The following is a 15,346-nucleotide window of genomic DNA, read 5'->3' on the forward strand; positions in this document are numbered from 1 at the left end:
GTCAGGGTAGATTCTTGGAGGAAGTGACATTTAAGCCATGACCTTAAAGACCAGATGGGACTAGTCATACACACAGTGACTCAGTAGCCCCTGTCAGCAAACTGTTCTTGAACCCTAATGAGATCTGTACAGAAACTGAGAATAACCATTTGAACACATTTATAGTAATTTGATAGACTACGTTGATGTCTGTTCAACCTAAAAATAGAATGTCTTTAAAATTTTTTTCTGGTATTTGATTTTTACCATATTTTACAAAGTGTAATTCCGTGATAGATTGAGGGGGGCAAGAGATCTGATCTTTTACTGCAGACAATTTAAGAAGCTGTGCTCTAGCCAAAGTACTGAGGCTGCGGAAGCCCTAAAGAAGGGAAGAGGTAGCTGAGTCTGAGAACTGACAGGAGGCCCAGGACTGGGCATGTAGTTGTGTGCAGAAACTTGAGGACAAAAAATAAATAAACAAATAAATAAATAAAGTGACTGGATTTTACTCTAAGCACGATGGGAAGCTACTGAAGAAATTTCAACCGATGCCTGATACGATGTAGATTTTAAATAATCCTTGTAACTGCTTCATACAGAATGAGTTGAAATGAAATAAAGAGTGTAATACAGGATGATCAGCCCCAAAGCCTTCAGAAGTTTCAGGGAAAGACTCTGGTAGTGGTGGACCAGAGGGGGTCACTGGGGAGAACTGGAAGAGAGCTGGCAAGGCCCTCCTGGTGGAGTGGAGGTGGGTGAGGAGCGAGGGGTGGGGAGGGAGCACAGGAGGATGGGGAGAAGTTAAGGCTGGATGTGTACATTCAGGGTCATCAGGATTGCCTTTTCATTCCATGGCCATCAGCACCAGATGGTATTGAAGAGAATGGGAAGAGTTGAGGGCCCAGGACTGAAGCCTAGAGGGTACTTTTGGACTTTCTAAGGCCCTGGGCAGTCTAGCTTAAAGAGAACTATTACCCCAAGGCACGTTGATTCCTAGACATTCAGATTGGCGTATAGACATCTCTGCATTGAATTCCATTCAGGAAATTTTCTGAGGACCTGTATCATCTAAGAGATCATGGGTGTCATAAAAGATAAAAGTCCAGCAAGACCTTTCAGAGTTTGCTCTCTGGAAGGACATGTAACATATGAACAAAAGTACAATGCATGTCTGATCAGTGCTGTAAGAGCTATAAAGTGCATGGAATCTACAAAGTTATAACTGGGACGCTTCATGGAGAAGGTGGCACTGAGCTAGAGTTAAAGAGACACATGAATTGGAATCAACAAAAAATAGGTAATATGTAGGTACATATATACGTATGTATATACGTAATATGTATAATATTAACCCCCACATGCACACTTATAATGAAGATACGCATTTATACATGTGTAAATAAACACATTTATGTTTAAATCTCTATTGGCCTGTATATAATATATTAGTCTATCTATCATCTATCTATCGATTGATCGATCCTTCTACCTTTCCAATCCAATTTCAATCCAATACCAATACGACAGGGTTTATTCTTTCCCTGACATTTGGAAACCTCACTCTCAGGGTTTACAGGGTATTTACTTTTTTGTTCACTCTAGCTCACACAAGTATGTGCAGAATTGCTAACTCATATCTCTGTGAAGGGCACATTTACTAACTAGAGTATGGCAAATCTGTACAACAGTTTTTGTCTTTAGCCTTAATAGCATCAATCAAAATACTGCTTTCCAAAGTTATTGGGTTGGGTCTTTCCTTCCCCCCACCACCCCGTGTTAGGTGGTGATGTGACATATTCATAGGTTAGGTGAGCAACATTTGTTAGAATTTGTATTCCATTTGGGGGTACCCTCCCACATCCTGGTCTCTTTTGGTTTAGAGTAAAATTCACTCGTCGTGGTGTAGAATTCTCTGGGTTTTGACAAATGCTTCGATCCACGTACCCACCACCGCAGCCGTGAGACAGCGTAATTCGCTTCCGCAAAGTCCCCTCGGGCTACCTATTTGCAGACAACCACTCCAGTCCCTGGCAGCCATGCTTCTATTTTCTGTCTCTATTTGGACTATTTCCAGTTACTTAGTTAGAGTTATATACTGTATGGCCTTTGGGGTCTGGTTACTTTCACTTGGCACATATATGTGAGAGTCATCGGTGTTGTTGCCAATGTGAATAGTTCAGTCCCTTTAATTGCTGAGCAGGTTTCCAGAACGTGGGTGTACCACGCCTTGTTCTTCTGTTCACAGACTGGAAATTATTTGGGGTGATTATGAATACAGATAGGATAGGTGTTGGTGTGGACACAAGTTTCCAACTCTCCTGGGTAAATACCTAGGAGATTCAACATGTATTTCCCTCTTTGTGTTTCAGTTTAGGTAATTTCTACTAACCGCTCATCAGGTTCACTGGTTTTCTGTTAAGTTTGCTGATGAGCCCATTGAAGGCATTCTTTTCCTCTGTTACTGTGGTTTCATTGTGCATTTCAGTTGGATTGATTCTTTCTTATAATTCTCATCTCTTTGCTGAAATTACCCCTCTGGTCTTGCATACTGTCCTCCTCTTCCACTAGAGCTTTATCACGTTACTCAGTTATTTTAAATCCCCTGTCAGGTAGTTCTCACCTTTCTGCATATCTGCATCTGGTTCTGTTGTTTGCTTTATGTTTTGACAGTGTGTCGTGTTTTCATACCTTTTCGCATGCCTCATAATTTTTTGTTGAAAAACAGACACCGTGTTGAGGACACTAGAGGTGAGAAAAATCGTTTTTATGCCTCGGAATGCACACACCTGTCGTTCAACTAGAATTTCAGTGTGTGAATTCGAGTTGGAATTGGAGGAGCCTGAGCTTCCCTCTTTGGTGTGCTGCACGCATCAGATCCCTTCAGCGACTCCTTGTGTTTCAGCTGGGGGTGAGTTTGCTGGTACTTTTTCTCGATGTCTGCTCCACCCTCTGCTGTAGTTTCCCTCTTTGCACTGCACCTCTGGCAGGGTCTGTCTGCAGCTGCAGGCTCTCTTCCAGCAGTATCCCCGTCACCTGTCACTCGGGTTGTGAGCCTGGGGGTGGGAGAGGGTGGGAAGTGTGTTGTGAAGCCTCCGTGTCAGGCAGGCACTGTGTCTGGGGCTGTGCTCCTGTCCTGCCCTCAGTCACACTGTGGTCCTTCACCCAAGAGGGATTCTAGAGCCTCGCCAGGCTTTGCGTAACTGCCTCCTCCCAGTTTGCAGGGACTTCCCCAGTTTCAGTGCTGAAAGTCCCCTGTCTGTCCAAGGCGAACTGAAACTAGGGGTGCAAGGATTATTTTCTGTTCCCTTTCTCAGCTGCAACGGGTTTCCACCCATGTCCTAAGGGTGACAGCGTTTGTTCCCTGCCTCTCTTAGACCTTAAGGCTTTTGTTGCACAGGTGAGATGAGGAAGAAGTGTCCGGGTGGGGTGCTCTGACCCCTCCAGGAGAGGCTGCTCTTCTGGCAGCCAGGGGCGCATTCTCAGTCCCCTCTGGGTGGGGATCGTGGAGAAGACACATGTGGAGAGCAAAGGTGCACGCCGTCCACCTCCAGTCTTCAGGGGCTCCACGTCTCTCACCACCCCATGTTCAGCCTCTGCCTGTTAGTTAACTAGTCTGGCTGAGGGTCTGTCGTGTCTGCCCTGGGGAAGCAGGTGGCCATGGCTCGTCCCTCCCTGCAGAAGCCTGTCTCTCCCTAGATCTGGGGCTGGTTGGTTGTCTTGCAACCTCAGCTCTCTGATGAGTTCAAGAAAAACTATGGATTTGCGGCCATTTTGACAGTTTTTTGTCATGAGCGATGAAGAAGTGACCTTCTTTTAAGTTCTCTACATCCTTGAGCCAAATCTTTGATTTGTAACAGTTGTACTAACAAAAAACTTCAGCTGCATACACACACACTGCATGCACACACAGACTCCACAAACCCAGCTCACCACTGCTGTACGTTGGCGAGCAGACTCGTAATTGGCTCCCATCAGTCACATGTCCAGTTCAGAGCAGGCAGGTTTGGTTGTAGTCTCCCTGGACTGCCCTGAAGAAGAGTCATATCCATGTCTCTTTTACATGCAGACCAGGAAGACTGCAGAAGGCTCTTGGCATCTAGAATGCAGTCACCATGGTGATGTCCTATCTCCCTACACATCAAGGCTTCTTTTTTTTTTTCTCACAGTTCAATTTGTATTGTTTACTTAGCTTTATATTTGTTGCAGTAGATTAATTCAAATGTATTCAATAAATACATATTGAATATCTTACAGAGAGTAAGGCATATTAGAGATATAAAGTGTATATTGAGTTTTTATGAAAAACTTGATATCTTCTTTTGGGGGATCAAGGGTGATCTTCTGTGATTTTCAACTCTGTGCAAGCCTCTGTGTTGGGAAGACCTGTACAAGCAAATTCTCAGAGATTTTTCTGCTCTCTGTGTCACCTGGCATTTCTCCACAGTGGCACATCCTCAAACATGCACAGGTTTTCTTTACAGTCTGTATCCTCACTGAATATTTAACATAACATTTTAAATTAACTAATATGATGGACTTTATACCTACAATTGATCTTTTAATTCATAGCTATTTTAAGCACGATCATAGTTATTTTTATTACCTAGTACTATGCACGTTGTTTCTGTCTCATAATTATCATTTTAAACTGATAAATATCAAAAAACCTCATAAGTATTTGCATTTTGCAAACAAATATTACAGATATCATTTGCTGTATTTTTGTAGTTACTCAGAAAGTGTTTATTGAACATTTGCATTCCTTATCTCAATATAAAAGGCACTAAATATATTTATAAAGAAACTATCCTTTAAGAGAGGACTGTAAGATTTTTAACTGCCATAAGAATAGTTTTTACTAAACACATTCATTAGGATTAATTTCATGGGCCTTTTTTGGCTGCGTTGGGTCTCTGCTGCGGCGCGCGGGCTTTCTCTAGTTGTGGCGAGCGGGGCCTACTCTCCGTTGCGGTGCATGGGCTTCTCATTGCAGTGGCTTCTCTTGTTGTGCAGCACGGGCTCTAGGCACGCAGGGTTCAGTAGTTGTGGCCCATGGGCTTAGTTGCCCCGTGGCATGTGGGATCTTCCCGGACCAGGGATCGAACCTGTGTCCCCTGCATTGGCAGGCGGATTCTTAACCACTGTGCCACCAGGGAAGCCTGGTATTTGTGAATTTTTAACTTTATAAGAAACTGCCCGCCTGTTCCAGAGTACCTGTATCATTTTGGATTCCTCCTAGCAATACGTGAGGGTTCCAGCTGCTCTGCATCCTCATCAGCACTTGGTATTGTCAGTGGTTTTTCGTATGTTTTAGCCATTCTTGCAGTTCCATAAATGGCTAATGATATGGAGCATCTTTTCATGTGCTTATATGCCTTTTGGCCATCTGTATATTTTCTCCGGTACAGTGCCTATTCAAGTATTTTGCCGATTTAAAAAATTGTGTCTGTTTCCTTATTGTTGAATTTTGAGGGTTTTTTAAAAAATATATATTCTGGACACAAGTGCTTTTTTTTTTCTGGGTATATGACTGGCTAATATTTTTTTCCCAATCTATAGCTTGTCTTTTCATTCTCTTAGCAGTATCATTTGCAGAGCCAAGTTTTAAAGTTTGATCAACAACAATTTATGACTTTTTAAAAGTGTTATGAATTTTGCTTTTGGTTTCACACCTAAAAATTCTTTGCCTAACCCAAGGTGTCCATGAGAAGAAAAATGGGCCAAGAGTAAGCAATCATCAGCTTGAATGGGAGATAAAGACAGATCAGCAAAGACAAGCACCCATCCTAAAGAGATGAGCAGGGAATGAGCATCTTTAAATGGACTCTTATGGATGACAATCCTGGCAATGATATACTCCATGGGTTAGACGAAGGGGAGAGGGTAGAACCACAAAGAGCAATTGGGGGCTTCCCTGGTGGCGCAGTGGTTGAGAGTCTGCCTGCCGATGCAGGGGACTCGGGTTCGTGCCCCGGTCCGGGAAGATCCCACATGCTGCAGAGCGGCTGGGCCCGTGAGCCATGGCCGCTGAGCCTGCGCGTCCGGAGCCTGTGCTCTGCAATGGTAGAGGCCACAACAGTGAGAGGCCCGCATAAAAAAAATAAAATAAAAAAATAAAAGCAATTGGGACACTATCAAAGTAATCTAGGTTTGCAGTGTCAGGAGCTTAAACTAGCATTGTGACAATGGGCCATGGAAACATAAAGGAACAGTTAGGACAACCACTATAAAGAAAAAAAAGAAATGAACCCAATATTGAAGATTTACCAGTATGAGAAATAAACAGGAAGAACTAATCAAGGATAATGTCAAGATTTTTAACTTGGGTGATTTTTAAAAAAATATTTATTTACTTATTTGGCTGTGTCAGGTCTTAGTTGCAGTGCACGGGCTCTTCGTTGTAGTGTGCGGGCTTCTCTCTAGTTGTGACGTGTGGGTTTTTCTCTCTCTAGTTGTGGCGTGCAGGCTCCAGGGCGCGTGGGCTCTGTAGTTTGCCGCATGCGGGCTCTCTCATTGAGGCACTCGAGCTTAGTAGTTGTGGCACATGAGCTTTGTTGCCCTGCGGCATGTGGGAATCTTACTTCCCTGACCAGGGATCGAACCCACATCCCTTGCATTGGAAGGCGGATTCTGTACCACGGGTCCACCAGGGAAGTCCCCAACTTGGGTGATTAAGAGAATGGCAGAGAAGTTAGGAAAGCCTCTGGTTTCAGAAGAGAAAGGTCATGAGTTTGGATTACGGTATCTTGAACAGGGCTCCTGCATCATTCATCTTTGTGTCCCAGCCCCTGGCCCAGCACCTGCTACCCAATGCTTGTTCTTCAAAGAAATGTCATTGAGACTTTGAGATGGTGGGAAGTAACCCATAGGAATTATATCGTAATCGTTCAAAGGTACAGTATAGGATGGCCATAAGGTCTGTAAACATAAGCAAATATGCATAATGAATCATTTAGGGTATCGTAATACACACAGTAGCATTTAATGATGTATCCATTGTATTGCTCCTTGTGAGAAGTGCATGTTCCATGCACAATGGCGGTGAATGTCGCACAGAATGCAGCGTTTCCATCAATGCGCGTATGCCTGTCATATATTTCCCTGGAAGATTTGTGTCCTTGGTTTTCACTAACCAACTTTTAACTTACTCAAGAAGTGATCAAGAGAGTTCAACCTGTGAAAAAATTAAGTAACACGATCTATTTCCAGACTTTTGGGCCAACAATAGAACCCCAATGAGAGGATGAGACTGAAGGTATAGAATGGTGCCCATCAGCAGAGAGGTTAGATTTTGAGAGGTGATATTGTCACAACGGATGACTTTTTCAAAGGAGTCAGTACAGAGAGAAATAAGTTGGTATCCAAGGAAATGAGAACTAAGGAAAGACTGGGTGGTGGTACAAGGAGAGCCAGAACGGGGTGGGATCCTGAACAGGGTTAACGATGGAGCAGGTCACCCAAGAGGTAAATACAGCGAGCAGAGTGACACGTCAGAGAAATTACGAAGCTTATGCAGTAACTTCTTCCAGTTTCAGTGGAGTGGTGGGGAATGGAATACAGTTTTGGAGGGAGTGAATCATGAGGATGTGGAAGCACGTAGATCATTTGTCATTTGTGGAGAGGTTTGGTAATGAGTGGAAGGTAAAAACTAGGATAGTAGCCATAGCGGTATCTGGTCAAGGTTACTGGGGAAGATCTGTGTGTGTGCGTGTGCACGTGGGCTTGTGTGTGTGGGGGCGTGTGTGTAAGCCAGTAAAGAGGGAGAGGTTGACAGTGTTGGAAGAAGAGCAGGAGGAATTATAGCGAGGTCCCTTAGGTCTTGGCTGGAGGGAGATTGCAAAATTCGATTTTCCCCCTCAGGCTTCACCTCTGGATTTGTAAGCAAACTGTACAACTGTTAGCGTATTTATATTCTTCTGAAGTGGAATGAATGCTTCTCGATCAATTTCCTCTATTGAATTTACCCAGGTTTGCTTCTCCTCACCTTAAAACATTTCATGTAATATTCTCAGTCACCATCAATTAATATTCCTTGAGAAACTCCCTTCATATCAGGGATTAAAGCCAGTGCAGCTGATTGGTTGCTACTATAAATTCCTAGGAATGGCATTTTACTTATTAAGGTAGAACCTTGAAAACGCCCTCTTGGGAATTATTCCATATAGATTCCCACGACTCTCAAGTGCAAGCCCAGAAATCTATTAGACTCTGAGTTTTTTGTTCCTTCTATTTTACAAAATATAAAAGAAGAAATTAGAGGGGAAAGTTTCCGCTTAAATGGATTGCTAGATGCAGCGTTACATGAATAGAAGAGCTGGTCGCAACCAGTGAGTCATGCCGTTACTTTGGGAGGAAAAATGACAAGATGACAATAATTATTCTGAAGTGAAAAAATGCATCTATTTTTTTATATTTGGCAGTTGTGGTTCATGTACTTGGGTCAGACTGGGCTCTGTCTGTGATCCCCTCAAGGATTTGTGAATGATTGAACCTGTAGCACAGACACAATTAAATGTTTGTCTCATTTAATTTTCGTTACACTTTTGAAACTCAAAACAAAACTCACCCCTTTCTGTGCTTTCGTAGTGGCAAAGACAGCGAGAGGTGTCATGTCATTACAGTCAGTGAGTGAATGTGTTGTACTTGCAATCCGGGCCCTGCTAAGAGCTCCCAGTGACGAGGAGCTCGGCGAGTTAACTTTGTGTTAATACTCTGTTCGTTAACAGATTTTTTTTTTTTTTTTTTTTGCGGTACGCGGGCCTCCCACCGTTGTGGCCTCTCCCGTTGCGGAGCACAGGCTCCGGATGCGCAGGCTCAGTGGCCATGGCCCATGGGCCCAGTCGCTCCACGGCATGTGGGATCTTCCCGGACCGGGGCACGAACCCGCGTCCCCTGCATCGGCAGGCGGACTCTCAACCACTGCGCCACCAGCGAAGCCCTCGTTAACAGATTTTGATGGAAGTCATAGATATTGGTTTAAAGGAACACACCGCTACTGGGTTAGGCTTGTTTTTTCATTAATCTAATAATTTGTCAGAGAGCATTTAAAAATGCCTATAATGTATCACCTACTATAGAGAGCTCTGAGGAAGAAAAATATCAAACCCGTTGCAATTTGCTGCCTTTTTTTTTTAGAAATAATAGCTGGGGCAACAATGGAGTGTCTTCAGGAACTTAGAGTTTTCCTCTGAGAACAAAATTCTGACTCAGCATTAAATGGACTTGTGTTGAAATGAGCGGTTACCATAAAGAGAAGGACTTCCGAGGGAGCCTGTCCCCCACCAGGGTGTTCACATAATCGAGGGAGATTGACAGTCAGCCTGACCGTAGCTGGAAACTGAAACCGTCCCGCAGTTGTTATGTAGTCACGATCCACCCCTGGCCCTACCCAGGCCCTCTCCCAGCCGCCCTGGAGCTCCCACAAGCCAGCAGCTGACGGACCCTCCAGCCCTCCTGTGCGCGTTCAGCCTGGCTACAGCCCATGTTGGATGGGCTCTCAGAGATTTGGAATATCCTGCCTGAATAATCCACCTGGATCGTTTGATCCCTGATGGATCTTCAGATAGAACGAGTGTCTAAGAGGCACAGGGGGGCTAAAAGAACAGTGCCTGGATTAGAGGGTGCCCAGCTCTGTCCCCATCACATATGAGAGGAAGCAGTGGGCTTGGACCCCAGTACCTAGTGTCCCCTGCCCTGATGTCATGCTGTCTCAGTCCTTAGGTCAACTGGGTGATGCTGACAAGTTAGAGATCCTGGGCCTGTGTGGCTGGGCAAGCCTCTCAGCCCTGCAGACTTTGCCTGAGCCACCCAGGAAGTTCTCAGAGTAAAAGCTAGCCAGGCTTTCCAATGATCTCAGTCTGCTGACCATGAAGAGGCAGTGACCAGCATGGGGTGAAACCAGTAGAGCTGGCAGAACCCAGGGTACAGGCGGGAAGGAGAACCAAGCTCTTGACCTTACTGTCTTCCTCAGCCACTAACCTTTCTGAAGAAAAAATTCTACCCCAGCAGGCTCAGCTTCCTCTTTCTATTCTAAGTTATTATCTATTTTCACCATTCTGCAGAAACTGCTCTCACTAAGGTCACAGTGTGCCACATTCAGCTACCCGTCTTCACTTTCCTTCCCTATGTTATCTCCTCAGCCTGTGATGTTGGCCTTGAGAGTAGGAGTGAGTGTTTTCACCAGTGTCTATCACAGATCACAGTGACTGGTTCCCAGAATGCATGCAATACACTTTATTGAAAGAATGAATAGTTCTTATTGACAAAGGAAAGAAAATCATCACCCCTTTTTTGGACTCTTAGGATTTTGTTATAAGATCTTCTGTGGCCATTTGTATTTACTCATCTGTGTTCCCAAGGGATTGAGAGCATCCAGTGTATCCTAGCCTAGCCCGGGGCCTGGCATATAATAGATGCTCAGTAAAAGTTTGTGGCATAAAAGAAGCTGGGGACTGGTGTTGACTCGGTGATGGTGCTCCAGTTACTCCAGGGATTTGTAATAAATCACCCCAAGATGTAGTGACTTAAAACAATAATCACTTATTTTTTCTCACGGTTCCTGTTTTGCCAAGAATTCAGGAAGAGCTAGGCTGGATAATTCTCATTGTTGGAGGGAAGCCTCAGCTGACACCTGGCTGCAGCTTTAAAGTGGTCATTGTCAGCGGTCAGCTGCAGGAATCTGAAGGCATGGCTGGGCTGGATGACCCACGTCCAAGTGGCTCACTCACGTGGTGGCACATCTGTGCTGCCTCTTGGCTGGGTCTCTGTTGCTCTCCTTGTGGGCCTCTCCATAGGGCTGCTTGGGCATCCTTAGGATATGGCAACTGGCTTCCCCCAGAGCAAGCGATCAAGATCAAGGTGGAAGCCCCAATGCCTCTTGTGACCTAGCCTCAGGAGTCACATGCTATCCCATCTGCCATATTTTATTGCCCACACAGGGCCAGTCCTCATCCAGTGTGGGAAGGGACTTTGCAAGGGCACGAATATCAAGAAATGAGGATCATTAGAGCTGTCTCGGAAACTGGGTAGAATAGATGATTAAGCCATCAGAAAACAAAGTTTCAAACTGAAACAAAGCTATCCCTTGGCATTCATCTAAAGGTGGTTGTGAGCTCTGAAGCCTGGAAGAAACAGTTGTTGCCAAATAGGATGGTGCCTCTCTGTGAAGGGATGGCCATCTGGATGGAGTGTGCCTTGTCACCAACACCCAGGCCCAAGTTCTCTCCCAATGGAGTTGCTGACAGTCTATGAGAAATGATGCTTCAACCTCCCAAACGGCACAGCCATCTCATGGAAGGCCAGACCAGAGTCCGGGGTTGGTTAAGGCTTAGCCAGCCTATACTTGTCTTTGGGCAGAAGCAAGATTCGTTTCCTCTGCTATATTGAGGCGCCATCAAGTCCTGGGCTAGAGCTCCGAATGCTTGCCTTTTGGCCTCTCTGCATCCTCTCTGGCATGTCCCTGGGCTCAGTGACAGCACGTCTGCTGGTTCTGATGTGTGCTCATAGGGGCACCTGTGCTCTGAGAAGCCTGGAAGAGATCCATTCCTACAACATGCCTCGGGGAGTCTTTTCACAAGGTTAAGAGTAACTGTAAATGCAAAGGGCAGAAACTCTGAGGAAGACTGGAGGAATGCACAAGACTCACACATTCCTTGGCTGTCAATTTAATAACAAGCACCCTTCTGAGCTGGGGAAAAGTCCAGAATGTGTTTACATATCCACTTCTTATTCAGTTACTGTAATGCGTTTAAGTGACCAGATAAATTTAAAGGGCCACAAACAAGAATTATATAAAATAATAACAAATACTTAATGGTAATCATTGGAAAAAGAGAATGTGGGGGATACACACCTATTTTTATTCATGGAAAATAAGTAATAACTTTGGAGGTGATAGGCAACATTTCTTTTCGTTTTTTGATTGACGTCAAAATTCCTATATTTAATAGCTTTTATACTAATTTTCTTTAAAAATTTTGAATGTTTTGCTTAATTAAAGTATGGCTAGAAAAGATCTTTTCAGTTTCTATTTTCAGCACAGCATCTTAAATCACAACCCAAAATATGGGTCTAAATGCTGCTGAATTGTTCAACTAAGGACTCCAAACATTGTTATTGAACAAACGTTATTACTTTTTAAACATGGCTCTATTTTTAGTCTACAGGCTGAATTTATTTGTTTAGTTATGCAAATGATGATTTATTACCAAATTCTTATCACTTTAATTTCAGCTTACCTCCACTGATATCTTATTATCCACTAATTCAACACTCATAAATTCTATGAACATTTTACCTTTGCTTTATTAATAATTTTCGTGCGATTGGGAAAAAGGGCTTTAAGCTGTGAAAATACCCAGTATTGGATATGAATCTAGAGTTGGCCTCCGAATTGTAAACTGTTTCTTAGAAATAAATGAGTCCTTTAAAAATGTTAAACCTCTCTTGTAGCAAACCGCCATATTGCGTGAATTGTAGAACGTACAGTTTTTCACATTTAAATATCTCTGGAATAAGATGCATCTTAGAATCATTTGCTTCTTAGGTTCCTTGAATACGGTACGTTCATACTTGGGGTTTTAGCCAAATACTCCAGTGGCCTGGAAAGGGCTGCAGAGGACACATGACGGACACCGCCAGGGCAGCTCCGACTCCCCACTTCTGTTGAGGATGTCATTTATCTACTCCCTACACTTTTCCTCTTAATACAAAATGATAAAACAAAAAGTGTCCCCTCGGAAGTAATGGAAATAGAGCTGCTTTTGATAAAAGGGTGATTTTTTTTTATAACATTTTTTTTTTCTCCATGGGTCTAAAATTCCCAGGAGCTACTGAGAAGTTAACTCCTGAGGTTGGATAAACTGGCCTTTGATCTACCTTTTCCTTTTATAAGAAAGGCTCTCAAAGGAAATTCTATAACAATAAACCTTCTTTCTTAAAGTCCCTAAAACACAATTCACTATAAAAAAATTTATGTCACATGTATCTTGGATTCTAGCCAAAAAAGTTTAGTTCCTGAAGTACCAGGTCCTCCTGACAACGGCCTCACCCTTCAAGGACATGGTTGAAGCCATGACAAGGTTGAAACAGTTACACTGGAGCATGGCTATAGTATCTGGAGAGCTTAGGGTAGATTCTGGGTACAGGGAGTCAGAAGTTGTACTTTGTAATAGGACATTATGATAGTAGTTTCTTCTCGTTCCATGTATATCTATTTAATTGCTGAGTTCAATATTCTTTGAAGATATACTGGTGAATAATGATTAGAGTTAATATGTATTGATAAATCAGTATGTGCATGGCCCTAAGTGTTGGGTTTTTTATTTGAAGCAAAGACATACTTCTTTAGTGTCAATGCGGGAATGTTAAATGCTCTCAAAGGTAGGGATAACGAAGAAATTTAGGTTTCCCGGTAGGGTAACTCCTATACAGAACCTGGAGATGAGAGACCTCCAGAATTAACTTTCTTAACATAGATTGGACACAGTGTGATCAGTTATTGCTCCAAACTTACCTTAAAAAATCACTACTTAAGGTTTTTGGTAATACTTCATGTAAAATTATATTCTTTAGAAAATATATTGCACAACTTGGCACAAAATCTATTGCCCTATAAAAACTGATACATTTGCCGAAAGGTGGTGGAAAAGGTAAAGATCCAATTGCAGCAGTTACATGTACAAATACATACGGGCTTTCACAGACATTTGTCATTGTGCCATCGTTTGGGTAACTACTGCACAATTGAGCGACTTAAAACAGTAGCCATTGTATTGTTTTCACTATTTTGAGGGTCAGGAATTTGAGCAGGGCTCTGCTGGGTGGCTCCTTTGTTCCGTATAGCAACAGTGGAGGTCACTGAGAGGTATTCAGCAGGCAGATGGGCTGGCCTGGAGTATCCAATAAAACCCAGCAGGATGCAGCAGGGGATGCTGGAAGGCAGCACCTCGCTGGGACTGGCGACCAAAAGACAGACACAGCGGCCTTTCCCGCAGTCTCCGGGACGTGGAACTTCTTATATGGCAGCTCAGGGCTACACAATAGTAGGTTCCCGAGACCTCAGGAGAAGAGGCAAGATTCCTTATAGCTTTACCTTGCAAATTCCAGATATTCTGGAAAATCCTCCACAGCCTGTTTTCCAAAGCAAGCCCCTGTGGTCAGCCTTGATTCAAAGGGTAGGGAGTTAGACTGTACCTCTCAAGGGGAGGTGAGCAAAGAACGTGAGGCCAATTGTAATCTACACACAGCCAGACCAGAAGCACCCGGGCACAGCAAGCATCACTAGACTTTCTTTTCTGGGATGCTTACGGCTAGACGGACAGCATTTACTTCTGCAACGTGTTCTGGTCCTCTGCCATTGGATGATGACTCCAAACTCCCAGATCGGACCAGCTAGATTCGTGTGGCCTACTCCTGTCCCATGTTTTCTTCACTAAGCCATTATGACCAACAAGTCTTTTTTGTGTGTCAGGTCTATTTGTGTGTCTGTTACTTATTAGTTTTAGATCATTCGTGGAGCATAGTAAGTCAGGGCTGCAAGGGACGTGGAAGAGAAAATCGGGTCCTATTTGATAGGAAATTTAGGTTTAAAGTAGCTGTGTGAGCTGTCCAAGGCCAGAAACTGCTTAGGGGCAGGGGCAGAGCCACAGCCACAGTGCTTGAAGACGGGCCGTCCTGATCTACCTGTGGAATGGGCCTCCTGTTCACCTATCCTCACCCTAGAAACAGCGCACCGTCCTTGTTGCGGTCTCCTATTTCACCGCGAAACATTTAGAAAGAAGCTTTAGACGTGTACCTCGAACCTGTCAGCCCACAGTCCGTAGATGTGAGCTGAGCACCCGCCGGGCTGCGCACGTGCAGGCGTGGCCCCCTGTAGCCGGAAGGCCACAATGCAAAGTTTACAGGAGTCACTTTTTCCATCGTGCTGTTTCACCTTCAGGTACTTCTAAATCACGTTTTCCCCTGCTGTCCTTCCATTTACAGAACAGACCAAGGGGCCGAGGTTTCTGAGTTTTTCCTCCGAGCACAGATGCGGAGTGGGTGTTAGTGAAACCATCCACGGATGCAGGTGAAAGTCTGATGGTTACTGCTGCTTTTGCTCTTTGGATGAGGTAGCAGACAGCGTTGACTCTGTGGTCCGCGGGGACTCTGGGTGGCTGCCCAGATGCAGTCTCGGTAGCTCGGGGTTTCTATTGATGTGCTGCCCGGTCACCACCAGCTTTGTCTTCTGCCGTGGCCAATCCGTCTTCCTCCCGGACCAGCCGGGAGAGGGGGCGGGATGTGGACGGGACTCGCCCGCAGACGGCGACGCCTCCTCGGACCCCGATCCGCCCCCCAGGCACGTCCGAGGCCGAGGGAGGCGGGC

Source organism: Mesoplodon mirus (assembly GCF_964341445.2).
Source record: "Mesoplodon mirus genome assembly, chromosome: 10".
NCBI classification, from domain to species: Eukaryota; Metazoa; Chordata; class Mammalia; order Artiodactyla; family Ziphiidae; genus Mesoplodon; species Mesoplodon mirus.